Source organism: Lepisosteus platostomus, unplaced genomic scaffold (assembly GCF_059453375.1).
Source record: "Lepisosteus platostomus isolate fLepPlt1 unplaced genomic scaffold, fLepPlt1.hap1 Scaffold_73_H1, whole genome shotgun sequence".
NCBI lineage: Eukaryota > Metazoa > Chordata > Actinopteri > Semionotiformes > Lepisosteidae > Lepisosteus > Lepisosteus platostomus.
In genome coordinates this window covers 303,187-330,826 of record NW_028291685.1, presented here as the reverse complement: position 1 = coordinate 330,826, position 27,640 = coordinate 303,187, and the positions used below count along the sequence as shown (strand labels likewise).

The 27,640-nt window shown below is 45.2% G+C and overlaps 5 non-coding genes across 5 annotated transcripts; 1 reads left to right on the top strand and 4 right to left on the bottom strand.

The window, feature by feature from the left end:
* Positions 1 to 3,929: 3,929 nt before the first annotated feature.
* On the bottom strand, positions 3,930 to 4,071 carry LOC148631868 (U4 spliceosomal RNA). Its single transcript, XR_015934578.1, has one exon. It is a non-coding gene; the product is annotated as a U4 spliceosomal RNA (small nuclear RNA).
* A 1,326-nt stretch (positions 4,072 to 5,397) lies between these two features.
* On the bottom strand, positions 5,398 to 5,539 carry LOC148631867 (U4 spliceosomal RNA). Its single transcript, XR_015934576.1, has one exon. It is a non-coding gene; the product is annotated as a U4 spliceosomal RNA (small nuclear RNA).
* Positions 5,540 to 5,768: 229 nt separating this feature from the next.
* Positions 5,769 to 5,885, bottom strand: LOC148631866 (U5 spliceosomal RNA). The gene has a single exon (XR_015934548.1). It is a non-coding gene; the product is annotated as a U5 spliceosomal RNA (small nuclear RNA).
* A 5,056-nt stretch (positions 5,886 to 10,941) lies between these two features.
* On the bottom strand, positions 10,942 to 11,013 carry trnag-ucc (transfer RNA glycine (anticodon UCC)). The gene has a single exon. It is a non-coding gene; the product is annotated as a tRNA-Gly (tRNA).
* A 10,101-nt stretch (positions 11,014 to 21,114) lies between these two features.
* trnai-aau (transfer RNA isoleucine (anticodon AAU)) lies at positions 21,115 to 21,188 on the top strand. Its single transcript has one exon. It is a non-coding gene; the product is annotated as a tRNA-Ile (tRNA).
* Positions 21,189 to 27,640: the final 6,452 nt, after the last annotated feature.

Here is a 27,640-nt window from a genome sequence, read left to right as displayed (position 1 = left end):
AAGGGGGCAGCTTTCCTCACACATACAGTGCAATGTACTGTACTGTTCCCATTCATTGAATTCGCAGTTCTGCATCAGACCTCTAACTCGTTACATTAGCTTGGATTTAAGCCACGAAGCAGGCTTCTACTGTATAAACGTCTAGAGGAATCACAAACTATTTGAGAGGCCATCATCCCAGGGGGAACTGACAAAGTCTATCCCTAAACACCTAGTGCAGTCTCTCGAGAGACTGTCAAAAATCGCTTTCTCCGTTTGCGTTGCAAGTAAGTGAAAAGGCGGTCTCAACCCAGAGCCACTTGGCAGCAGCGGCATGTAAATACTGTTACTGTCACTGCTCGATACCGACGTTAGCCTACTATACCATGTTCAGCCACCGCTAGAAAATGTACGGCTCTAGTACCGGAGCAAAGAACAGGAGGGCCAACACCGAACAGGCAAACGTGTCAGACATGGAGAGCAACAAGGATGGGATTCAACCCCATGTGTGTAAAGCACAACGGATTAGCAGTCCATCGCCTTAACCACTCGGCCACCTCGTCTAGGAAACTGGGCTGTCCTGACATGGGTTGGCGCACTCCAGTTGATCTTTTTCTTTTTTTTCCCTCATACTCGAGGGTCATTTTCCTGTTCCACATGCGATTTCAACATTTTCCTTGGGAGATGTCAAGCCAGCAAGCCACTGCTGTGGTTCAGTGGCCAGTGTGGAGTTCAGTGGCCCTGTTGTACACAGAAAGCACATTGAGCTCCTTGGACATGAAAAGTTCCAGATAAAAGCCATTTGTCATCCTTTCTCTTGGTGTCGATGTTGCTATTGTATGTAAAGGTGGCAACTTGCTCAGCGAGCAGGCGGAGCACACACCGAATGCAGATGTGTCTGAGTGGTGTGTCCAAGTGGCTGCAAAAGGACAGCACTCCCGGGGCGCTGTGGCTTAGTTGGTTAAAGCGCCTGTCTAGTAAACAGAAAATCCTGGGTCCGAATCCCAGCGGTGCCTTTTTTTGTTCTGTGTTCTCGAACAGAACTGGTCATTATGGACAACCGCATACGTCTAGACTTAATTAAATGCAAGTATTCATTTCCTGTCTTGAACGACTTGTTTTTCTTAAAATGGATGCAACTTGCAAAACATGAAATACAAACCTCGCTAATCAGCGCTCGCGGCTGGCAAAAAAAAAAGAAGTCAGCAATGTTTTTTTCTTTAACCTTAAGCCTGCTAATGGAGAAGAACCTAGTCGCCACATCACATACATCCATTTCAACGATAAGAAGGTAACAACTATCCTCACTCCAGAGTAAATCTCACGTTGAGGGCATATTTTTTTCCACTTTACCATGAGTCGGGCTCAGCTGCACAGAGGCGAGAGCAGAGCAATGAGGTCAGGGGGATAGGGGAGTCACACGCTGGCGGTTTGAACACGCGGAAGATCACTGAGGGATCCACAGTATGTGGACCCTCCGTGCGCCATCATTCCACACTCCAGACTCTGAATCCTGCCATCCGAGTTAAGATCTCGGCGGAACCTGAGGCGCAGTTCTTTCTTAAAACGTAATCTGGTGAGCATTTCTAGAATCGTAATTGTATAGATGCAGCCTTTAATATGTTGCTAGGTTAAAATTTATGACTTCTTGAACTTCAGTAGGCAACTGCCCTCTTGATTTCGAATTTAATTTCTTTATTACAGGGGCGCTTTTATGATGACAGAGTCAAGTTCAGGTACTTTGCTTGATGGAGGAAGCTCATTTCGGACTCTGTGATCTGCTCACCTGGAAAGGTCTGCTGTACTACTACAAGAGAGAAGTAGAGTCTGGAGGAAGGGACAATTTTATGATGCTTTGGAAGGTAATGTTTTTTTTTTCTTTGAAATCGAAATGAATCAGAATATCAGTGCAAAAGACAAACTCTTGGTTTGGTTTAAAGAGATATGGTTTTAAAACAGACAAAATGTAGAAAACAGGTGTTTCTCACTTTTGGAAAAGAATGGACCGGGGGTAATATTTTACTAGTTGCAGTGCTAAGCTCACTGGGTTACAGCCTTGCAGTGTCACAGGAGGGCCAGTGGTGCAATGGATAATGTGTCTGACTATGGATTAAGAGTTTGGAGGTTCGACTCCTGTCTGGCGCTGGTTGTTTTTAAACACATCAGCCTACTCCCTAAGTAGTCTGTGCTACTTACTGCATTGTAATCGTACCCAGTAAGAGATTTCCTTCATGTAAATGAACTGCACCTGACAGCTTTAGAAAAACACCTGGGCTCAGTACGGTGCTGAGAGCTCAAGTTGTGTATAATGTAATAATTTAAGCAGAATAGATTCTAATAATATAATGATCCAGTGTGTTGCACTACTTCACTGCTTCACTGCTCTATGCCGTCTGGAAATAAATCCTCAGACAACTTACTGCCCTGGGCATGTACCAATAAATTACAGGAGCACATCTATATATCACTGCGTTGAAGCAGGAGACACAATCACTGCAAATACATCCTAAATACAGTGTTCCAGCACCTTTGACCTCATCCAGAAGGTATCATTTCTTGAAAGGAATTGCTGTCCAGATGCACATCTGAATCCCAAACAGAATCTCTAGTAAAATACGATCATTTGTGAAACAGGTAAATGTCTCAGGGGCCCATTCCTCATTCTCAAGACACATGTATGCAGTACGTACATCATGCATTGAGCAATAGGGATTAAAGACACCACAGGTAAGGTTAGAAGACATTCTGACTATATTCTAAAATATTGGACTCATATTCTTATGATGGCAGACATGATGCTGTGTTTAAAACCGGGGTTAATGGACATTATATGACTGTCAATTCTGTTTTGTTTTGGAGACTCTTGGCTGCCTATGTGGTACAGTGCAGCGTGAAGAAAACATTTTCCAAAACTGTGTCAGCTCAAAAGTTGTAAGAAAATCTTTCCAGCTGCTTTAACTCTCTTCATTTTTGTAATTTAATTGTCTGTCGGCACTATGTAGCAGCGTTGCATGACAACCCATCTCACCACGGAAAGGAACCTAACAGCTTTTGTAAGAGAGGAGAAAAGGACCTGGCCCGTACGGGACTCGAACCCACAACCTTGGTGTTATTAGCTCTAACCAACTGAGCTAACCAGCCTCACGACAGCAATCCTCTCTGTGCTGCAAAAAATCGAACTCAGGGAATTTCTTTTGCCCTCCTTTGAATTGAAAGCCGTGTAATTCAGTGTACGGGCTTTCTCATGCAGTTTTATAGTTCTTGTAACCCAAATCCTACACTGGCGTGAAGTGACCCCCCATTTCACAGCATTTTTCAGCTGATTTAAAATGTACCTAAAGGAGAAGCATTATTGAAGACCATCAATTACCAAGAGCTTTTGTCAAAGGTTTTGGTGGTCATTTTTAATGACCACAGAGCGCTGTGACCTCGGTTTTACATCTCATCCAAGAGACAGCGCCCTTTTACAACACAGCGTCTCCGTCACTATGCTGGGGCATTGGGACCCGCACAGACCTCAGGGTGAGCGCCCCCCCGCCGGCACCATTAACACCGCTTCCAGCTGGAAACTTTGTTTTTCCCTGTAGCTTACCCTCATCCGGGTACTGACCTGGCTCACACCTGCTTAGCTTCAGTGGGTTTTCAGTTGCGAGTTGCAAGGGGATGCAAGTGATGGAGCCGCTCGCTGCAAAAGCCACTGCTTTGGCTGGGAATCGAACCAGAGCCTCCCGCGTGAGAAGCGAGAATTCTACCACTGAACCAACAATGCTCAGTGCCCAGGCCTTCAAAAAAGACGTTTTTTTGGTGCTCTGTTAAAAAAGCGTCGACATTACCTCTTTCAAAAGGCTTCACTTTCCTAGTCACATTCCAAGGCTCATTGAACCCGGGCTGTTTCCTCCAGCGGTATAGTATTGCAGTTAGACAGCACGATGCCTGCAAGACTATGTCACGCACTGACGAGACTGTCAAAAATTGCTTTCGACGATTGTATTGCAAACCGGCGGAAGCGGGGTATTGGGAAAAGTTTTCAACTAGCAATAATTGCGCCTCGGCTAAACCTCACAGGCTACGATACTGCCACTGCGCAAAGCTGACGGTTGCCAGGCAACCGCGGGGATCCTATGGAAATCGTTATCGATCGTCTCATGGCATGTCGTTGCGGTAACGCTTCATATTTGTTGTCTTCTTCTTCTAGCTTGAGGTTTTGAAGAATTTCATGACAGACAAGGGCTCCGTTGGGAACAAAGGAACCCGTTGATTCTTTTCAGCAGCAGAAATACAACCCTTTAAATACAAGATGACAGAACAATGACGAAGGGCATGCCGTGAGGAACTCATGCACTACAGAGGAAAGGGGGCGGGCACGTACAGTTCACATTCGAGCCACAAGTACTCTTCTCGGATGTTGCATAAACAAATCCTAACGTCTTGAAAGCATTGCAGCATGTTTGTGTCCCACTTCCCGTGGCTGCAGGACGACTGACACGAACGGACAAACACAATTTGTGGCGTTTAGCGTGACATAGTCTTGCAGGCATCGTGCTGTCTCACTGCAATACTATACCGCTGGTGGAAACAGCCCGGGTTCGATGAGCCTTGGAATGTGACTAGGACAGTGAAGCCTTTTGAAAGAGGTAAAGCACTGCACAACGGAAGTGAGGGAGAATCTTACAGGGGATTCTGAGCGGTGTCTGCATACACGCAGCCCGATACGGGTGCTGAAAGCTTGAGCTACTCTCAATGTCATGCTGCCTTTCCTCGGAGTAAATCTGTTACATTGAAAGAATGCTTCTCGCAGGTTCAAAAAGGGAGGTCCCTTGTTAATTGGAGAAATCAATGATTTCGAATGAATTCTGTATGCGTTAAAAGACAGCTATACACAGAAAACATGCAGGACACTGCTCATGATGTTTCCCGAGCCGAAACACAGTGCGTTTTTCCAAGCCATCTGACAAAGCCCGCCCACTGAAAACTGCAGCAGATCGTGTAAAGACGTTCAACTTTGTAACTACTGCACGCACAGGAAGCAGAATAAATTCCTCTTTTCAAACTGTCAAAGGTTTGCTTTGCGAACGCTGCAGGACATCGCACAATCTCTTTTGAACGGGGACAAACGATTTCTTATGGGGCGCAGTAAGACAAGTACAGACAATTAAAAAGCTCCACTCATGCCGACGATGCAGCATGAAGAAGCGCAACCTAACGTTTGACAGACAAAAGCCGGGCGCCCTACGAGCAATATGAAATCAAACTGACAGCACACGGCGTTTCGCGCTGACTCAAAAGTGATCTCGACAGACGCTGTTCTCTGCATAACGCTGAAAGAGCTAAAGAGCGTTTCTGTTGAGACGTAAGAAGCTTGTTTCTTTCTACCATGATGTTACCATGACAAAATCTGTCTTTAAACACCTTGCTCAGTCTCTGACGAGACTGTCGAAAATTGTTTTCGCCGATTGTATTGCAAACCGGCGGAAGCGGGGTATTGGGAAAAGTTTTCAACTAGCAATAATCGCGCCTCGGCTAAACCTCACAGGCTACGATACTGCCACTGCGCAAAGCTGACGGTTGCCAGGCAACCGCGGGGATCCTATGGAAATCGTTATCAATCGTCTCATGGCATGTCGTTGCTGTAACGCTTCATATTTGCGGCCGGACACTTCCCGCCCCCCAAAGAAAAGAGCGCCAATCAGACAGGCAGAGACCGAGGACTCACAGAGCAGACGGCCACAGTCGCCATAATAAGAGCGATTGTGAGCGATTTTTTTTCTCTCTTTGACCAGCCCAGCTGCGCCCCACCCGAAGGCAGGGAAGCACAAAAATTGTATGGAACTCATTCATGCTCCTCTCCATGGAAATCTTTAGTAAAAGGCAAAAGATTTGTACGAGATGAAGAGAAACCAGAGTGCGTGGCAGCACAGCTGCAGGAGCCCAGGCCGCCTTCAAAGCCTCTGCCCTGCCGGTCGTGGTTGGCAATGCACCTGGCCTTACAAACGAGCCAGTGGGGCCCGTTCAGCTCCGGGCTCATCGCCTGCAGCTCTCGGCTTACCTGGCAGGGGAGATACCTTGATCAGCCTGTAGTTGGAGTAGTTGGATTGTTTTCTTGTTTTCTGGAAGCAGTGTTTGTTTTGCAGTTTGAGATGGCAACCTTTGGATCCCGCAAGAATGCTGTACGTTTTGAGCTTTTGGATGACCTCTTCATGGATCGTATGCAGTTCAGCAGAAAAGTGTTACAGAAGGAACTTGGCTTTGAACCTCGGCACTTGTATTTCATCTTCGCTCTCCCAGGTCAGAAAGCATTTGAGGTTGTTTTTGCTACCTATTCTCTGTTTGAACAATGTGTGGATGTGTTTGAGGCAAAAAGAGGGAAAGTTCCTGCCCTTGAGAAGATCAACTTGCAGCCTCTGACACAGAGAGAGAGGAAAATGGTGCATGTTGTTATGTTCTCGGAACTGGCAAAGACGGAGGACATTCACACCTGGCTTAAGCAGTACTGCACCGTCCACCATGGAACTGAGGTTAGAGATGTTGACGGTATAAAAACAGGAGCAAGGAAATTCGAGGTTCGCTTGCTACCGGACAATGTAAATGGAGGCTTAAGGCACCTGCCCTCTACAATCCGGCTGGGCGCCTGCAATGGCTATGTTTTTTATGTGGGACAACCAAAGGTGTGTCGGCGCTGTGGTGATGTGGGACACCTGGCATCGTCCTGCACTGTGAAATGCTGCAAGACCTGTGGCAAACAGGGACATTTAGCCTCTGACTGTTCAATGCTGCCAAAGTGCAATTTATGTGGTTCGGAAGGACACTGCCCTCAAGCCTACGCCAATAAACTCAAAATGAGAAAGGATGAGGCAGTGCTTGTTTCAGCCAAACCGGCCCGAAAAGCCAAAGCAAACAACAAGTCAAACAAAGAACCCTTGTTGGACAAAGACTCTCAGCCTCCAGCCAGGATCAGTCCTGCTGTGGCTCCGGGGCCGGTGGAAGAGAAATCCACTACGCTCCCACAACCGCAGACTGCACCAGACAAGCACGAGGGTTTGAAAACCCCCGAGAACAGCGAGGACCCCTCCCCCACTCCTGCTCCTCAGAACGAGGGCCAGTGTGGGGCCCCCCGGTGGAGCGGGTCCAGCGACGATACCCAGGATTCAGCGGAGCTGCTTTTCTTAGACTCTGCAAGTGCTACAGATGCCCTCCTCTCCTCCATCCAGTCCATCACGGAGGATCTGCAACAGCTGGTGGGTGAGGGGGAAGAGGAGACTGGTGCATCAGCTGCACCCCTTTCCCCTCGGTGCTCCCAGGAGCTGGACTTGAGGAAAAGGAAAAATGACTCTGTTTTCTCCCCGAGCGAGGAGGAAGGAGAGCATGGCGATGGGGACAGCTGGAACCCCTCCACCCCTCCCTCTACCCCCTTCCTTGAAATGGACTCCGTGAACGCTTTTACTGCTGCCACCCTGATGAAGGCTCATTCAGAGGATGGCTGGCAGGAAATTGGTAAGAAGAAAAAGAAAAAGAGAAGGTAACAGGTGAGACCGAAGAGAAATGTGTTTTGTAAAGACTGGTTCCACTTTCTTATGTAATATGGCTCTAAACATAATTTCTCTTAACACCAGAGGTATCAATGACAGAGTTAAATGCCAGTGTGTCTTTGATTACCTCCAGCAGAGAGAGGGAGATGTGTTGATGTTGCAGGAGTGTGCTTTAGCCTATCAAGAGAGGTATAAAAGCTTTGAAGATAGGTGGGATAAAGGGCCTTCTGTTTGGTCAGGGGACAATAACAACAGAGCCTCTGGCGTGGCCATTCTTTTCAAAGGATGGGCTTTCAAATTGAAAAGTATTCAGAGGGTCATAGATGGCAGGTTGCTGTGTGTGGATGTGGAATGGGGGACCGTTAACCTGCGGCTAATCAATGTGTATTGTCCTACTGACGTGGGAGGAAGGGTGGAGCTACTCAAGGAACTCTCTCCCTTATTGTTAAGTAGCACAGACGTGATAGTGGGAGGGGATTTTAATTGTATCTTAGAGCACACAGACAGGCAGTCTAGCTCTCCGATAAAATTGGATTCCAGCTCACTGGCCCTGCAAAACTTAGTTCAAGACTTTAAACTCTCAGACACATATAGATGTATATATCCCACAACAGCAGGATATACATGGTCAGGGAGGAATAGCAGCTCCAGAATTGACTATTGCTTTGTCTCAGAGAGAGTGAAAGTTGTTGGGGTCACTCTTCAGCCTGTCTTCTTCTCAGATCATCAGGCTTTAGGGTGTAGAGTGGAACTCCAGGGCGGGACTGTCTTTGGCCCAGGCCTCTGGAAACTCAACTCTAAGCTGCTAGAGAACGAGGGGGTAGTATCCCGCTACAAGGAGAAACTATCACAGTGGCTGTCCTTGCAGTGTCTGTACGGGTCAGTAGGAGAGTGGTGGGAGGAGGTGAAGATGAGGACAAAGGCCTTTTTCATGGCTGAGGGAAGGATGGCTGCTGCCAGACGGAGAGGAGTGCTAGCCAGGAAACAGAGGCAGCTGCAGCGTCTCTACACGATGCTGCACAGTGGCTTCGATGTGCTCGAGGATATCACCCTTTTAAAAAAGGACATCCGGAGCATAGCCGAAGAAAGTAGTCGAGGAGTGCTGTTAAGAAGCAGAGTGCAGTTCTTGGAAGAAAATGAGAAGTGTACTCGCTTCTTTTTCAGGAAAGTGGTAGGCTCCAAGTCTGTCATGGAAAGTGTAGTTGATGAGGAGGGACGAGAGAGAACAGAGCCGAGTGCTATCCTCTCCTGCACCAAGGCCTTCTACTCAAGACTGTACAGATCTACAGAGGTAAAGGATGAAGAAATTCATTTTTTTACCTCAAAGCTAGAAAACGTTTTGAGTGAAGAAGATAGGGAAGTACTTGAGAGGGATTTGACAGTAGAAGAGCTGAGACAGGCTATGGAGAGCTTACAGAAGGGGAAAACTCCGGGTGCTGACGGGCTCCCTAAAGAATTTTATTGCACCTTTTGGGATCTGCTTCAGGATCCGCTACTGCTCCTATTCGAGGAAAGCTATAAGACAGAATTGCTGCCTGACTCCTTAAGAGAAGGCACTATCTCTCTCTTGTTTAAGAAAGGAGCAAAGAATGACATAAAGAACTGGAGACCCCTCAGCCTGTTAGGCGTGGACACTAAGATCCTGTCCAAAGCCCTTTTCCTGCGCCTACAAAATTTGACAACCTGGCCTTGTTGAGGGATGTCTGTCTGTACTCAGAGGATCGCTCCCTCCCTCTGTGCATTTTAGGTGTAGACCTAGAAAAGGCCTTTGACCGCCTAAACCGGCAGTACTTAACATTGGTACTTGAGCACATGAATTTTGGCCCCATCATGAGAAAGTGGATTAACCTGCTGTACACAGGTAGCAACAGCAGAGTAATTGTAAATGGCAATAGATCACGCCCCTTTGAAGTCTGTTCAGAGGTGAGGCAGGCCTGCCCATTATCCCCCTTGTTATTCGTTTTGGCTATGGAGCCCTTAGCCTGTGCCTTGCGCCAGGATCAGGCCATTAATGGGATACCAGTGCCTGGAAGTGGGGGAGGAGAGGTAGAGACATCTCTATACATGGATGACGTCACCCTGCTCCTCTCTGACAATGCCTCAATTAGCAGAGCTCTGCAGTGCTGTGATCGTTTCTCTTTGGCTTCATCCGCAAAAATTAACAAATCTAAGAGTGAGATTTTTTATCAGAACTGGAGGGAGCCAAAAGAAGGACATGATCTCAGGCTGCAAGAGAAGAGAATTAATTTACAGGTGCCATTCCCCAGCATTGTGGCCATTGTCGGTGCTCACACGCGATAAGATAAGGCGGAGGAGAGGGGGGCATGCCCAGCGGCAGACATTCAAGGAGGGGGCAGTGCGAGGTGAGGTGAGGTGAGGTGCGACACCCCGGAGCCCCGACGCAGCTAATGCATCGACTGGCATCGAAAGGACGTGTGCGCACGGAGCGAGCCTTCCCTGCGGCGGAGCGCGGGAACTTTCTCCCCCCCTCCCGCTGCAGGAGTTGTGTGCGCTGCAGCGGTGCCGAGAGAAAAGCACAGAAGGCAGCAGGCTCTGGAGAGCAGGTAAGAGACGGAGCCTTGTGGGCAGGCGAGCAGGCCCGTTTTTTGGAAATTGCTGAAAAGGTTTGTTCGGTGTGTGGCAGGCGCACGTCGCGAGCTTGCGTGGCGATCTGCCGGTCTGGAGTTATGCAAATGAGGCCGAATTGCATCCCGGGACATGCTGCGAATGCGCAACGGTGACTGCAGATGTGTAGGAAACGGTGCGCTCGTTTTCTTGTTTTGCCCACACTTTTGAGTGTTAGTGTGGCGTGTGAGTGTGCGAAAGAGTGGGCCCAGCAGGAGGCGGTGGCGTGCAGGGCGAGGAGGTGGCCTAGGCTGCGCAATTTGTGCTGTGGGTGCGGGCCTCTTGCAACTTGGTTTATTTGGTTTATTTATGGTTCGCATAAATAAAACCGGAAAAGAGGAATTTATTCTGCTTCCTGTGCGTGCAGTAGTTACAAAGTTGAACGTCTTTACACGATCTGCTGCAGTTTTCAGTGGGCGGGCTTTGTCAGATGGCTTGGGAAAACGCACTGTGTTTCGGCTCTGGAAACATCATGAGCAGTGTCCTGCATGTTTTCTGTGTATAGCTGTCTTTTAACGCATACAGAATTCATTCGAAATCATTGATTTCTCCAATTAACAAGGGTCCCTTTTTGAACCTGCCAGAAGCATTCTTTCAATGTAACAGATTTACTCCGGGGAAAGGCAGCATGACATTGAGAGTAGCTCAAGCTTTCAGCACCCGTATCGGACTGCGTGTATGCAGACACCGCTCAGAATCCCCTGTAAGATTCTCCTTCACTTCCGTTTTGCAGTGCTTTAGCTCTTTCAAAAGGCTTCGCTTTGCTAGTCACAATCCAAGGCTCATGACAGCATTTAAAACCAATCGCCACTGCGTTGGCCGGGAATCGAACCCGGGTCAACTGCTTGGAAGGCAGCTATGCTCACCACTATACCACCAACGCACACCCGCAAAAGCCCTGCAGGACACCACCAGAGAATGCTCACGATTTCGGAAGCTGTCTCCGGGACGTGTTGATTCCACAAATCCTGAATAAATCATGATATTGTTAGTTGCTGTAGCTAGACGTTCAAATGAGTTTCATGGCCAGATGGACTGTTTCCTCCAGCGGTATAGTATTGCAGTGAGACAGCACAATGCCTGCAAGACTATGTCACGCTAAACGCTACAGATTGTGTTTGTGTTGGACAGTTGGACCCTACAGCTGGTCCCTCGTCGACAACCTGAATAGCTTATTCAGAAGCAGTGCTGGACCGGGAACGAACCAGCTTCTTCCCAGGCACAAGAGTGACTGGTGAGGACTCGCGGTCACACTCTGTGCATAGAGACTTTCTACCAGCCAGCCGGACTGCTGGTAGATCCCCTCGGAGCAACGACTGCCCTGCGCGCCGCAGTCAGATTCCTCCGCCCGTCCTACTCCGAGCTGCACCTTGACTGGTTGGCCGGTAGCCAGAGGACGCCGGGACAACGCCCATTGGACAACTGCTGGAACAGAGGCTGCAACAGAGCCTGTCAGCTGGTTTGGTGTTCGTGCCGGGAAATTCCAAATCCATACACAGTGGATAAGTAAACCCCATGTTCTACATTGCGTCTCGAGAATTCAATTGTACCTCAACACAAGTTGTTATCAATTTAATTCATGAGTAATGTATTTACTTCCGAGTTTAGAGTAACAGTGGGTAATAACACTGATTAGCGATTTGGTAACCGAACGATATATATTGACATATATTCTCTGTTGTGTATCTCTTTGTGTTTGCATCTCTTCGGGATTATATACCTTGTATATTGATAACCCTCACAGTAAGGTCTGCCACTCGTATCCAGGCAGACTAGTATATGTTTGGTGCACAATTTATATTAATAAATGTATCTAGTGTATTGAACCCCTGTGTGTGCGTTGTTAGTTGTTCTGACGATTGATTTTCTAAAAGCCCCAACGAACAACCTTGTGATTACTGCTACAATTAATAATTGTCTCAGTAAACCCATCAAACCATTACATTTAATGGCGTCCCTGGGTGGGCGAGTTTAGAATGAAATGAGAATCAGTCGCACAGAATAACTGAAGTTCAGCACAGCACCGCGGCTTCTATACGCGAATACCGGGTGTGCTGATAACTGCGTAAAGAAATCCCCCTGTTTTCTAGCGTTTAGTGTAACGTGTGCTGATTGGAAATCCATCTGCTCGGGTGTCTAGATTCCATACTGTATTTTGGAAAAAGAAAAAAAAAAGTAATACTCTTAAAGTTTCTCTGACGTAATGACAATGGCTGCTAAAATGTCTGAAGTGGAGTCGCTTATAAGTACTATTTCTAGCGACGACAATCCTGGTTACTGGAGTGGTATCGAAAAGTTGAACTTTGATGATATTGAGAAGCTGCAAGTAGATTTAGTAGCTAAGGTAGCGAACCAGCTTAACACAGGAGTGTCTGTGAACGCAGTTCTGGTCCTATCAAGTTTCACCTTAAATCTAGCTAAACAGCTGGAACTGTCTTTGTCTGAGCTGACAAAGTTTCAAAAGCTTCAGGGAACGCTAGAAAGATATAAGGCGGAGCGAGTTGAGTTGTTGGATATAATCAGAGAAAAGAGAGTGAAAAATGAGGAAAGTGAAGACTGACTCAGGGAAGTTTTAGGTAAATTAGATGACTTGTCTGCTAGAGAAACTGCGGCTGAGGTAGCTAGGAGAGACCTGGAAGCGAGCTCGAATGAAAAAGAAAAAGAAATTGAGAGTTTAAATGAGCTCAGCCAGGAAAGGCAAAAGGAGTCAGATGCTGCCGTACTGGAAGCAAAATAGACTAGATCCCACTTGCATGCCAGCCCACCTAGCAGCCCGGAGCGCTCAACCAGCGCGCCGGGAGGAGGTTTCTCCCGGCCAGGGTCTGTGGTCGGATCGGCATGGGGGAGATCGCCGAGTCCTGCGCGAAACGCAAGGGCGAGTCAATTCAGGCATAGACCCCCTGCTCCTGATCACGGCCGTCTCCCTGCCCGCGGAGAAACCGTAAAAATTAACCTCCACTCCCTGAGGCAGTTAGCCAAAGATGTAGAAAGGTTTGACCCGTCAGTGTCAGGGAATAATGTGGAGACCTACATCGATGAGCTGAGATATACTTTGCAGTTTATGCCCGAAGCGTCCGAACAGGAAAAGGCTATGTAAGTAAGGAAAACTACCAGCCGAGCGGTCCACGAGTGGATGTCTAGACAAGGACCGGAGGTCTGTAATAGCTTTGAGGAGCTGTGTCAGGCAATGATCGGAGAATTTTCGGCTTTTATCGATCCCATAGCTGCCGTGGCTGCTGTGCACCATATTAAGCACGAAAAAGCTGAAGCCCCTCGCGACTATTATCAGAGGCTTAGGCGCACTTATTTTACAGGGCGGAATGACGAGGGTTGCGAAGAGAACGTGAATTTCAAAGGTTTATTCATTGCTAATCTGCATCCCTCAGTCAGGAAAATGATTGTGATGCACACACAGCGATGAAAATGTCTGACATTAGAAGGTTGGCTCAAAAAGCCTGGGGAGCTGAAGTCTCTGCTTCCTCAGAGCGAAAACCTGCTAAAACGGCCGTGTTCGCCACTAAAGCCAGCAGGGTTGACGACTCGCCTCAGCTCGAGGCAGCTGAGGTTCCTGAGCTCGCTAAGCCCCGGCGCAAAATAGGCAGGCAGGACCGCACTAAGCGTCAGAGCCGCCGTGAGCGCTACGGGGAAGGCAAGGGCTCAGGCAGAGCCTATCATAAGACTGGACGAAGGGAGTCGACTGCAGCCCGCCTGGCCAGGCTTGAACAAGCCCTGCCTGAGAGATCAGGACAGGGTAAACCTTCCGCACCGAATGCCGGAAGTGTGAATGAGCTTAGGGGGACCACGCCCCTTCTCACTGGAGGAGGCGGGGATCCGTCCCAAGCCCCTCCCTCAGTCTATCTGATTGGGTGGGAGGGTTCCTGCCTGGAAGAAGGCTGTGACTCTGAGTTGGGCGCTGACCCCGCCCCTGAAGTCAAAGAAAAGGCAGGCTTCCAACAATTCTTAGGGAATCTCAGCCAGAAAGGCAAAGCAAGGCGTATTTATATCAAGGTTTCTCTTGAAAACGTCTTAGATAGAGAAGCACTGATTGACACTGGGTCTGAAATTAGTTTGATGTCAGCCGATCTACTCAGCGAGCTCAAACGAGTAGCGAAAGGAAAAGGCATCAGACTTAAGGTAGAACCGTGTAAGATAGATATTTCCAGCTATACCCAGGATCATGCCAGGATCACACACCGAGTGTGGGTGGCACTTAGGTTCGGGCCAATGAACGTGGTGCATCCTGTTTACATCTCTAGGTTAAAAACAGAGCCACTACTCATTGGCCAAGACCTGCTTGACAGGCTGGAGCCTCTGGTGGACTGCCAGCGTGGAAAATTGTGGGCTCAGGTCAAAAACCCTAAGCCTGTTGCACAGCAAAAAGGAGGATTCAGTGCTTATGCTGTGATCACACAGTGCCCACTGAACACTATAGCTGAGTTGGAGGTTCCTCCTGGTTCCTCTGGACGAGAATAAATGTCTCTTCTTGCTTTCCAAAACTACAGGGAAGTCCTGCCCAGGCCAGCACTCCCACGGTCTCCCAACTACAGGAGCAGTGCTCCGAGCAGCTGCTTGACCCGCCAGGTAAAGCACACCCCCTTTTCATCCCTGAAGAAGAGTGGATCTCCCTGTCCGGTAATGAATGGGAGTCCTTTCTGTGCACCCTGGTACCTCAGGGGGTCCAGGACTACCACCCCATGGTGGTGGGAGGGGGTCCAGGTGGCAGAAGTGCAGGTTGATGATGTAATTCTTAGCCTCAGCTCTGAGAAGTCCATAATCAGTGAAGGTCTGTTCGAGGACCTGTCGCGAAGCTGTCAGGTGACCCTGGTGACGCAGTCACAGGTTCTGTGGTGGGCACCCCCACCTCATAGGTCCATTTGGAGCAAAGGAAGCTGTGTAGCTTCCATCTCCATCGGAAAAAGGAAGTTTGCTCACTACTTCCAGGTAGCACCTCAGCTGACCCATTCGGTCTGCATTGGTGCAGACCTATTGGTTCGACTGGGCGCCCAGCTGGACACAGTAAACAGTGTGCTGTGGAAACGGGTGGACCCAGATGCCCACTCTCTAAGCGGTGACCCCGAGAACATTCGGTCAGGTCAGACGATTCCTCAGGCCTGCCAGGTAGTAAACGAATCAGACCTGATCGTTCCTGCGTCAACAGCAGGGTTTCCGGTACGCCTTGTCCTAAAGAAGGGACAGAGAATAGACGCTGAGATGGTTTTCTTCCAACCATCAGCTCAGTTTATCAGACTGAACCTAGCAGTCTGTTGTACCCCCAGACTGGAACGGAATGGCCGAGCCACCTGCCTGTTGGTGCAGAACATAGCAAAACAAGATGTCAAAATCCCTGCTCGCACTGACATGGGACTGGAATTGACAATAGTTTCTATGATTTCGAACTGGCCATCCCAGTACTGGGGCAGCTCCCTGGTCCCTTGGCTTCATAAAAGCGCCACTGTAATAAAGAAATTAAATCCAAAATCAAGAGGGCAGTTGCCTACTGAAATACAAGAAGTCATCAATTTTAACCTAGCAACACATTAAAGGCTGCATCTATACAAGTACGATTCTAGAAATGCTCACCAGATTACGTTTTAAGAAGGAACTGCGCTTCAGGTTCTGCCGAGATCTTAACTCGGATGGCAGGATTCAGAGTCCGGAGTGCGGACTGATTGCGCACGGAGGGTCCATATACTGTGGATCCCTCAGTGATCTTCCGCGTGTTCAAACAGCCAGCGTGTGACTCCCCTGTCCCCGTGACCTCATTGCTCTGCTCTCTCCTCTGTGCAGCCGAGCCCGATTCACGGTAAAGTGAAAAAAAATATGCCCTCAACGTGAGATTTACTCTGGAGCGAGGATAGATGTTACCTTTTTATCATTGAACAGGATGTATGTGATGTGGCGACTAGGTTCAATTTTGTATCCTCTTTAAAAGATTAAGGACTGGGGTGAGCGTGATTTACCACCCTTTCAGCTAAGATCCCGACGTGCGCACCGTTTAAGCTGCATAGACTCGGTCGTTTAACTCTTCTCCATTAGCAGGGTTAAGGTTAAAGAAAAAAAACATTGCTGACTTCTTTTTTTTTGCCAGCTGCTAGCGCTGATTAGCAAGGTTTGTATTTCATGTTTTGCAAGTTGCATCCATTTTAAGAAAAACAAGTCGTGTTAAAGACAGGAAATGAATACTTGCATTTAATTAAGTCTAGCCGTAGGCGGTTATCCACTGGGATTCAGACCCAGGGCCTCCTGTTTACTAGACAGGCGCTTTAACCAACTAAGCCACAGCGCCCTGGGAGTGCTGTCCTTTTGCAGCCACTTGGACACACCACTCAGACACATCTGCATTCGGTGTGTGCTCCGCCTGCTCGCTGAGCAAGTTGCCACCTTTACATACAATAGCAACATCGACACCAAGAGAAAGGATGACAAATGGCTTTTATCTGGAACTTTTCATGTCCAAGGAGCTCAATGTGCTTTCTGTGTACAACAGGGCCACTGAACTCCACGCTGGCCACTGAACCACAGCAGTGGCTTGCTGGCTTGACATCTCCCAAGGAAAATGTTGAAATCGCATGTGGAACAGGAAAATGACCCTCGAGTACGAGGGAAAAAAAAGAAAAAGATCATCTGGAGCGCGCCAACCCAGTTGGGACAGCCCAGTTTTGTTAACGAGGTGGCCGAGTGGTTAAGACGATGGATTGCTAATCCATTGTGATGGGTTCAAATCCCATCCTTGTTGGTTTCCATGTCTGTTTCCATTCTGTTTTTGATCCCTATTGCTCAATGCACAGTGAAAGCATTGCATACATGTGTCTGACAATGAGAAATGGGCCCCTGAGACAGTCATTTGCCTGTTTCACAAATGATCGTATTTTACTAGAGATTCTGTTTGGGATTCAGATGTGCATTCGGACAGCAATCCCTTTCAAGAAATGATACGTTCTGGATGAGGTCAAAGGTGCATCATTTGGACACTTTGTGGGCTTGAAATACAAAGAAAATCATGTTCTATGGTACAAGATAAATACAAAACTTAAGCTTTTATTATAATTAGATTTGTTTATAAAGCATAAGCAATCATTTATTACATTAATATATGTAAAAATAACATTTTAGCATCATACGTTTAGTATATTTAGTCCCTAATGCTGAAAGAAATGATCATAGAACATGACTTCTAACCTTACCTGCGGTGTTTTTGATCCCTATTGCTCAATGCACAGTGAAAGCATTGCATACATGTGTCTGACAATGAGAAATGGGCCCCTGAGACAGTCATTTGCCTGTTTCACAAATGATCGTATTTTACTAGAGATTCTGTTTGGGATTCAGATGTGCATTCGGACAGCAATCCCTTTCAAGAAATGATACGTTCTGGATGAGGTCAAAGGTGCTGGAACACTGTATTTAGGATGTGTTTGCAGTTATTCTGTGTTTCTAGCTTCAACCCAGTGATATATATATATATGCTCACTGATTTTTTGGTACATGCCCAGGGCAATAATCATTATGAGGATTTATTTCCATATGTGCTAGAGGTAGTGTTGTGACATTCTTCAACACACTGGATCGCAGGTTTAAACCTGCACTCTTACTCCTTAAATACCAACAAATGCAGATATGTAGCAATCATATTGTAGCTGACACTCATTTGCCTGTTTCACAAATGATCATATTTTACTAGAGATTCTGTTTGGGATACGGATGTGCATTCTGACAACAATCTCTTTCAAAAAATGATTTTACCTTATCGCAGCTTTGCCCCTCTTGCCTCTTTGGAAAATATCTCCATCTTGTGGTCGTTGTTGGTAATGTCTAGACAATATCTCCATCTTGTGGTCGTTGTTGGTAATGTCTAGACAATATCTCCATCATGTGGTCGTTGTTGGTAATGTCTGCTTATGCCCTTTTTTTATTTCAATTCTTTATTAGTTGATTCTAGAATCTCTACAATAGAGCTGAAAATATCAGTTTTGTAGCAGACAATATGACATTAGTTATAGTCCAATTAAGACTTTATTACCCTGTTTGTAACATAACAAATTAAAATTGATTAAAACTAAGTTTGGAACACCAGGGAACATAAAAAATGATTTTTAGGAAAACCATGAGGTTCTCTGTGTCCGATGCCTGCAAGGGGAGAAAGCTAAAATCCTTTGCTTTTTCAAAATTTGAAAATAAACATCATATAACAACAGCTTTCATTCCTAGGAGTGAAAAATAACAATTTTTGAAGACATATTAGTTTCTAAAACACTACAATAAAGTTAAAAACATCCGTTTTATATTACTTTTAGTATTTTTAGTGAAATTAGTCATTTATTGCACTATTTTTAATATAATCTCTAATTAAAAGTGAATAGAATTAAGTTTGGAGCAACAAGGAACACAAAAAAAAAAAGATTTTAAGGAAAAAAATGATGTCTTCTGTGCCAGGTGCCTGCAAGGGGAGAAAGCTAGAATCCTACCCAGGCTCCTGGAGCTCTGTCCTGGCTAAAGGAGGGTGAATCCATCCCCTTCAAAGCTCCATGAAAAAATGATCATTTAAAATTTGAAAAAAAAAACATCATATAACAACAGTTTTCATTCATAGGAGTGAAAAACAACCATTTTTGAAGACATATTAGTTTCTAAAACACTACAATAAAGTTGAAAACATCCGTTTTATATTACATTAATTTTTGTGAAATTAGTCATTTATTGCACTATATTTAATAAAATCTCTAATTAAAAGTGATTAAAATTAAGTTTGGAACAACAAGGAACACAAAAAAAAAGATTTTAAGGAAAAAAAATATTGTCTTCTGTGCCAGGTGCCTGCAAGGGGAGAAAGCTAGAATCCTACCCAGGCTCCTGGAGCTCTGTCCTAGCTAAAGGAGGGTGAATCCATCCCATTCAAAGCTCCATGAAAAAATGATATTTTTAAATTTGAAAAAAAAAAAACATTATAGAACAACATCTCTTGGTCCACAGAGTGCAAAAATCCAACTTTGAAGAAAATCCATTGACTGATCCCCGAATCCTGAAGTTTCTTCGCATGATATCGGGCTTGCAACCACTTTCTGGAAAATGATGAAAAATGCCAAAAATGAAAAAAAAGTTATCAATTCTAGAGCCTAAGAGGAAAATAAGACAAATGTATATCTCCAAATAATTTTATGTGCTTCAGAAGAGCCCAGGAAAGTTTTTTGCATACATGAAACCACGCCCGTTTGCACGTAAGCAGACATGGTTGCACACACGACTGCATGAAAGCACGCGTGCATGCAAAATCATCCTGTTAAGCATTTGAAAAGCCGCACTACGGCGCACTTGAAATAGCTCTTACATTAGTGGTCGACACAGGAATCGCCTTTTTATTTATGCTCTTACCAACGCGATGGAAAGCAAAACAAAGCAAAGCAGAGCAAAACAAAACGAACAAACGCAAAACCCTCACGTCCCGCACTTGCATATAACGCCGTTACGTGCCCAAGCGGTATTGTACGTCATCCTAGCACTGCACCCCGGGGCGTACGGTATATGGGAATGAGCACACGCCACGAATCGTCTGAAATCACTCCCTACAGCTGTAAGGCGCCTTGAAGCGTGCACCCCCAACATTCTTCTTTGCGCATCTGTGAAAGGTAAACTCTTGAGCAAACTCTGAACCAGCTCTAAGGAAACTAATCCGATTAGACGTTACTTTGACTCATCCTTTAACAGTTTTCAGTCTCTGTCTTTAAACACCTTGCTCAGTCACATTCAAGCCACAAGTACTCTTCTCGGATGTTGCACAAACAAATCCTAATGTCTTGAAAGCATTGCAGCATGTTTGTGTCCCACTTCCCGTGGCTGCAGGACGACTGACACGAACGGACAAACACAATCTGTGGCGTTTAGCGTGACATAGTCTTGCAGGCATCGTGCTGTCTTACTGCAATACTATACCACTTGAGGAAACAGTCCATCTGGCCATGAAACTCATTTGAACGTCTAGCTACAGCAACTAACAATAACATGATTTATTCAGTATGTGTGGAATCAGCACGTCCCGGAGACAGCTTCTGAAATCGTGAGCATTCTCTGGTGGTGTCCTGGACGGCTCCCCTGGGCATGTGTTGGTGGTGAGCATAGCTACTTTCCAAGCAGTTGACCCGGGTTCGATTCCCGGCCAACGCAGTGGCAAGTGTTTTCAAATGCTGTCACAAGCCTTGGATTGTGACTAGCAAAGCGAAGCCTTTTGAAAGAGCTAAAGCACTGCAAAACGGAATTGAAGGAGAATCTTACAGGGGATTCTGAGCGGTGTCTAAATAAATTCACAGCGTCCGCGGATGGCATTTTGCAGCTGGAAGTAGATGTCGACGCTTTTTGCACACAGCACCAAAAAAGCGTCTTTTTTGAAGGTACAGGCATTGAGCATTGGTGGTTCATTGTTAGAACTCTCGCCTGCCACGCAGGAGGCTTGGTTTCGATTCCTGGCCAATGCAGTGGCTTTTGCAGCGAACGGCTCCATCACTTGCATCCCAACTTTTGCAACTCGCAACTGAAAACCCACTGAAGCTAAGCAGGTGTGAGCCAGGTCAGTACCTGGATGAGGGTGAGCTACAGGGAAAAACAAAGCTTCCAGCTGGAAGTGGTGTTAATGGGGCCAGCGGGGAGGCGCTCACCCTGAGGTCTGTGCGGGTCCCAATCTCCCAATATAGTGACGGAGAAGCTGTGTTGTAAAAGGGCGCTGTCTTTTGGATGAGATGTAAAACCGAGGTCATAGTGCTCTGTGGTCATTAAAAATGACCACCAAAACCTTTGACAAAAGCTCTTGGTAATTGATGGTCTTCAATAATGTTTCTCCTTTAGGTACATTTAAAATCAGCTGAATAATGCTGTGAAACCATGAAACTGCATGAGAAAGCCCGTACACTGAATTACACGGCTTTCTATTCAAAGGAGGACAAAAGAAATTCCCTGAGTTCGATTTTTTGCAGCACAGAGAGGGACACTGTCATGAGGCCGGTTAGCTCAGTTGGTTAGAGCGTGGTGCTAATAGCGCCAAGGTCGCGGGTTCGAGCCCCGTACGGGCCATGTCCTTTTCTCCTCTCTTACCAAAGCTGTTAGGTTCCTTTCCGTGGTGAGATGGGTTGTCCTGCAACGCTGCCACACAGTGCCGACAGACAAGAGTGTTGCGGGAGAAGAGAAAAGTGTTTGAAGATTTAAGAGTGTCTTAGGTGGAGCCAAAATCAAGTGTCACAAATGCAAGTGGGAAGATTTCCAATGTTTAATATGGTCAAAATAAGCGGAAGTTACCAGCTGGTCCGGCACAGTCTGCCATGCTTTTGTCATATACTGTAAAGTGGTGTCGAACTGGAGCCTCACCATTTGCATATGTGAGGCTCCAGTTATACATCGATTGTCACATTAAATGACAAAAATGAAGAGAGGTAAAGCAGCTGGAGAGGTTTTCTTACAACTTTTGAGCTGACACAGTTTTGGAAAATGTTTCCTTCACGCTGCACTGTACAATATAGGCAGCCAAGAGTCTCCAAAACAAAACAGAATTGACAGATAGGAGAAAATTCCCACTCGTCCTGAAGTTCCCAAAATCCAGCACTGAGCGTAAACAAAGTGTCTAAGTAGCGTGGGAATGTTAAACCTAACCCTAGCTGGAGTTTGAGCAATCCAGCACTGAGAGTAAAAAGATGAGTCAAAGTAACGTCTAATCAGATTAGTTTCCTTAGAGCTGGTTCAGAGTTTGCTTAAGAGTTTACCTTTCACAGATGCGCAAAGAAGAATGTTGGGGGTGCACGCTTCAAGGCGCCTTACAGCTGTAGGGAGTGATTCGAGACGATTCGTGGCGTGTGCTCGTTCCCATATACCTTACGCCCCGGGGTGCAGTGCTAGGATGACGTACAATACCGCTTGGGCACGTAACGGCGTTATATGCAAGTGCGGGACGTGAGGGTTTTCGTTTGTTCGTTTTGTTTTGCTCTGCTTTGCTTTGTTTTGCTTTCCATCGCGTTGGTAAGAGCGTAAATAAAAAGGCGATTCCTGCGTCTACCACTAATTTAAGAGCTATTTCAAGTGCGGCGTGGTGCGGCTTTTCAAATGCTCAACAGGATGACTTCGCATGCACGTGTGCTTTCATGCAGTCGTGTGTGCAACCATGTCTGCTTATGTGCAAACGGGCGTGGTTTCATGTATGCAAAAAACTTTCCTGGGCTCTTCTGAAGCACATAAAATTATTTGGAGATATACATTTGTCTTGTTTTCCTCTTAGGCTCTAGAATTGATAACTTTTTTTTAGGATTCTAGCTTTCTCCCCTTGCAGGCATCGGGCACAGAGGACCTCATGGTTTTCCTAAAAATCTTTTTTTTTTGTGTTTCTTGTTGTTCCAAACTTAATTTTAATCACTTTTAATTAGATATTTTATTAAAAATAGTGCAAAAAATGACTAATTTCACTAAAAATAATGTAATATAAAACTGATGTTTTTAACTTTATTGTAGTGTTTTAGAAACTACTATGTCTTCAAAAATTGTTATTTTTCACTCCTAGGAATGAAAGCTGTTGTTATATGATGTTTATTTTCAAATTTTGAAAAAATCAAAGGATTCTAGCTTTCTCCCCTTGCAGGCATTGGACACAGAGAACCTCATGGTTTTCCTAAAAATCATTTGTTATGTTCCCTGGTGTTCCAAACTTAGTTTTAATCAATTTTAATTTGTTATTATGTTAAAAACAGGGTAATAAGTTTCTAATTGGACTATAAATAATGTCATATTGTCTGCTATAAAACTGATGTTTTCATCTCCATTGTAGAGATTCTAGAATGAACTAATAGAGAATTAAAATAAAAAAGGGCATAAGAAGACATTACCAACAACGACCACAAGATGGAGATGTTGTCTAGACATTACCAATAACGACCACAAGATGGAGATATTGTCCAAAGAGGCAAGAAGGGCAAAGCCGCGATAAGAAGATTGCTGTCAGAATGCACATCCGGATCCCAAACAGAATCTCTAGTAAAATATGATCATTTGTGAAACAGGCAAATGAGTGTCAGCTACAATATGATTGCTACATATCTGCATTTGTTGGTTTTTAAGGAGTAAGAGTGCAGGCGGTTTAAACCTGCGATCCAGTGTGTTGAAGTATTTCACAACACTACCCCTAGCACATCAGGAAATAAATCCTCATAATGATTATTGCCCTGGGCATGTACCAAAAAATCAGTGAGCATATACATATATCGCTGTGTTGAAGCTAGAGACACAGAATAAGTGCAAACACATCCTAAATACAGTGTTCCTGCACCTTGACCTCATCCAGAATGTATCGTTTTTTGAAAGCGATTGCTGTCAGAATGCACAACTGAATCCCAAACAGAATCTCTAGTCAAATATGATCATTTGTGAAACAGGCAAATGAGTCTCTCAGGTGCCCATTGCTCATTTTCAGACACATTTATGCAATACTTTCACCATGCGTTGAGCAATAGGGATTAAAGATACCAGAGGTAAGGTTTAAAAGTGATTCTGAGGTGCAACACATCAGCGAAACAGCTAGGCATCTGAAATGCGGGGTTTGAGAGCCCTTCTGGGAACACCGTACCCTAAAGGTACCAGAAGTCCACTAGTATAAGCATTAAGTCACTGTCAGCCCTGTTGCAATGTGATTGCTACATATCTTCATTTCTTTGGTTTTTAAGGAGTAAGAGTGCAGGGGGTCTAAATCTGCGATCCAGTGTGTTGAAGTATTGCACAACACTACCTGTAGCCCGTCTGGAAATAAATCCTCATTCTGATTATTGACCTGGTCATGTACCAATAAATCACTGAGTATATATATATATCACTGTGTTGAAGCTAGAGACCTGTATGTAATAATATGATGCTATAATGTTATTTTCACATGTAAGAAAACCGGCTCAGGGACGCCAAATATGTAATGTTGCCATAGCAAAATTAAATGTAGTGGCTCTCTGAAGGCACCAGTTCTGTAGGGTTTGGGCATTTACTGAGACAATTATTAATTGTAGCAATAAATCACAAAGTTGATTCTTTTGATGGCTTTAGAATCCAACCATGTGACATAACTCAAACAACGCGCACACACAGGTACTAATACACGAGGATACATCTATTAATACATAAAATATGCATGTAAACCTAACAGATCTTATCGAGAGGGTTATCAGAATACAAAAGATATATATTCAGTCAGTTACGAAGTGTTACACATATCAAGAGGACATACGTTCAGTATATCATTCATTAAGACCGTTTCGTTAATGAACTTGGTTATAACTTCTACATTAGATACTCAAACAAGTACATAACTCTTAGGAATTAAATTGATATCAACTGGTTGGGATAACAATTGAATTCTCGAGCTGTAATGCATTGAAGTTGAATACTCATCCAATCTTTGGGGATTCAGATCTTCCTGCGGGCACAAAGAAACAGTTGCAGGCTGTTGCTGTCCAATCCGCGCTCTCTGGCTCCGTGCCAGGCTGTGCTGTGCGGCTTGCGACGCTGCGCTGCTGATGCTCACTGTGGGCTTTAACTAGCAAAGTTTGTGCACAGGAGAAAAGATGACTGTGGGTCCCAGCAAGTCAGGAAGAGGACCGGTTCGTTTCTGATGAAGAGCTAGTTCTGAATAGTGATTCAGCTGTCCACAGTTCCGACCTGTTCACGAGGCCTGCTGCTGGTGCTAACCTCGGGTGGATCCTCTGGTTATTCTCTGGCAACCTCCGCTCTAGACTCTTAGAACAAAGGAAAGTTCTGGCACTCGGACACACTGGCCGTTCCGTGGTTGTCCGGGCTGAGTCTCAGGATGGTCAGGAGGCGCGCTGCGAGAATGTCCTGCCCTTGGGAGCCTTCTGCTCCTGGGCCGCCCTGCCCTGGAATTCTCCTTTGAATTCCCTTTAGAATTGTCCACAGAATCCTCTGAATCCTCCCTTCTGAATCTTACTGAATCTCACAGGCTCTCTGTGTTGCCTGTTTTTACCTGGAGGAACTTCAGCTCATTGATTGGCTGAAAGTTCCATGGGCATCAGAGTCCCACGTGGGTTACTCGGCCCTACCAGTCCCTGATTGATTGATCAAGGTGAGATATGAGTCACTTAGTCCTGACACTTAGTAATGCAGTCCAGATGTCCAACTGGCACTCCCTAGACAGATAGGCGCCAATGGATGACCATTGATCATGATAGCCAGGCTTAGCTAAGTGCATCCCCCTTTGGGAGCTGTCCTAGGACCTTAAATCACCCTGCATGAATAGTCTCTCTGTGGCTGCACCACAGAGATGAACAGAGAAATGGGGCCTCATTTGGGAAGGCTCAGAACACTTAATTCTGCCTTATTAATAAGCCTCGCCGCTACACACATATATTAATATAATAAATGATTGCTTATGCTTTATAAACAAATCTAATTAAAATAAAATCTTAAGTTTTGTATTTATCTTGTACCATAGAACATGATTTTCTTTGTATTTCAATCCCACAAAGTGTCCAAATGACGCACTACATGATATAAGGAAGATTATCACATGCATATCGGTATTATCTTTCTTACGAAAATGCATTCCTTTCATTACCTTTTACTTTTTAAAATGAACTCAAATTGTGTATAATGTAATAATTTAAGTAGAATAGATTCTAATAATATAATGATCCAGTGTGTTGCACTACTTCACTGCTTCACTGCTCTATGCCGTCTGGAAATAAATCCTCAGACTGCTTACTGCCCTGGGCATGTACCAATGAATTACAGGAGCACATCTATTTCTCACTGCGTTGAAGCAGGAGACACACAGTCTCTGCAAACACATCCTAAATACAGTGTTCCAGCACCTTTGACCTCATCCAGAACGTATCATTTCTTGAAAGGGATTGCTGTCCGAATGCACATCTGAATCCCAAACAGAATCTCTAGTAAAATACGATCATTTGTGAAACAGGCAAATGACTGTCTCAGGGGCCCATTCCTCATTGTCAGACATATGTATGCAATGCTTTCACCGTGCATTGAGCAATAGGGATTAAAAACACAGCAGGTAAGGTTAGATGTCATGTTCTATGATCATTTCTTTCAGCATTAGGGACTAAATATACTAAACGTATGATACTAAAATGTTATTTTCACATATATTAATGTAATAAATGATTGCTTATGCTTTATAAATAAATCTAATTAAAATAAAAGCTTAAGTTTTGTATTTATCTTGTCCCATAGAACATGATTTTCTTTGTATTTCAAGCCCACAAAGTGTCCTTTGATCTCTATTCTGTGGTAATCCACGATGACCCCGTTCTTCAGGTGATTCATCATGTCCTCCCTCGCCTGTTGAGAGGCCACCTGATCTCTTCTGCCATGGCGTGCTTCATACACGCCCTCTTGAAGTGAGCAGGAAGCTGATCAAAAGTATTCAGGCACATCTTGCACACCAGGGGAATCCTCGCGGGTTTCCTTTGAAAATAAATAATACCATCTGTGTATAGAAACAAGCTAAGACTGATTTCTTAAATTATCCTTAAAATTCTCTCTCATAGTTTGAGCATAATGATTTTATTGCATTTATATAAGAATTGCTCATTGCTCCTAAATAAATAATGGTCTCAGTCACAGACTTTCCAATAGAAGCCATTGTGGAGTTCAGCAACTGCAGGTCCTAGAAGTGGGGAAGGAATTTTAAAAGAGAAATTGAATTACAATACAGAAGGAATGGCTGAGGGTTCACTGAAATGTATAAATATACAAATTCCAAAGACTGAGTCCATATAGAAACAACTACTTTTCATTTTCAGTATAAGAAAAAAAAAACTATCTTCCAAAGCATCATAAAATTGTCCCTTCTTCCAGACCCTACTTCTCTCTTGTAGTAGTACAGCAGACCTTTCCAGGTGAGCAGATCACAGAGTCCGAAATGAGCTTCATCCATCAAGCAAAGTACCTGAACATGACTCTGTCTTCATAAAAGCGCCCCTGTAATAAAGAAATTAAATCCAAAATCAAGAGGGCAGTTGCCTACTGAAATACAAGAAGTCATCAATTTTAACCTAGCAACACATTAAAGGCTGCATCTATACAAGTGCGATTCTAGAAATGCTCACCAGATTACGTTTTAAGAAGGAACTGCGCCTCAGGTTCCGCCGAGATCTTAACTCGGATGGCAGGATTCAGAGTCCGGAGTGTGGACTGATGGCGAATGGAGGGTCCACATACTGTGGATCCCTCAGTGATCTTCCGCGTATTCAAACCGCCAGCGTGTGACTCCCCTGTCCCTGTGACCTCATTGCTCTGCTCTCTCCTCTGTGCAGCCGAGCCCGACTCACGGTAAAGTGAAAAAAAAGATGCCCTCAACGTGAGATTTACTCTGGAGCGAGGATAGATGTTACCTTTTTATCATTTAACAGGATGTATGTGATGTGGCGACTAGGTTCAATTTTGTATCCTCTTTAAAAGATTAAGGACTGGGGTGACCGTGATTTACCACCCTTTCAGCTAAGAACCTGACTTGCGCACCATTT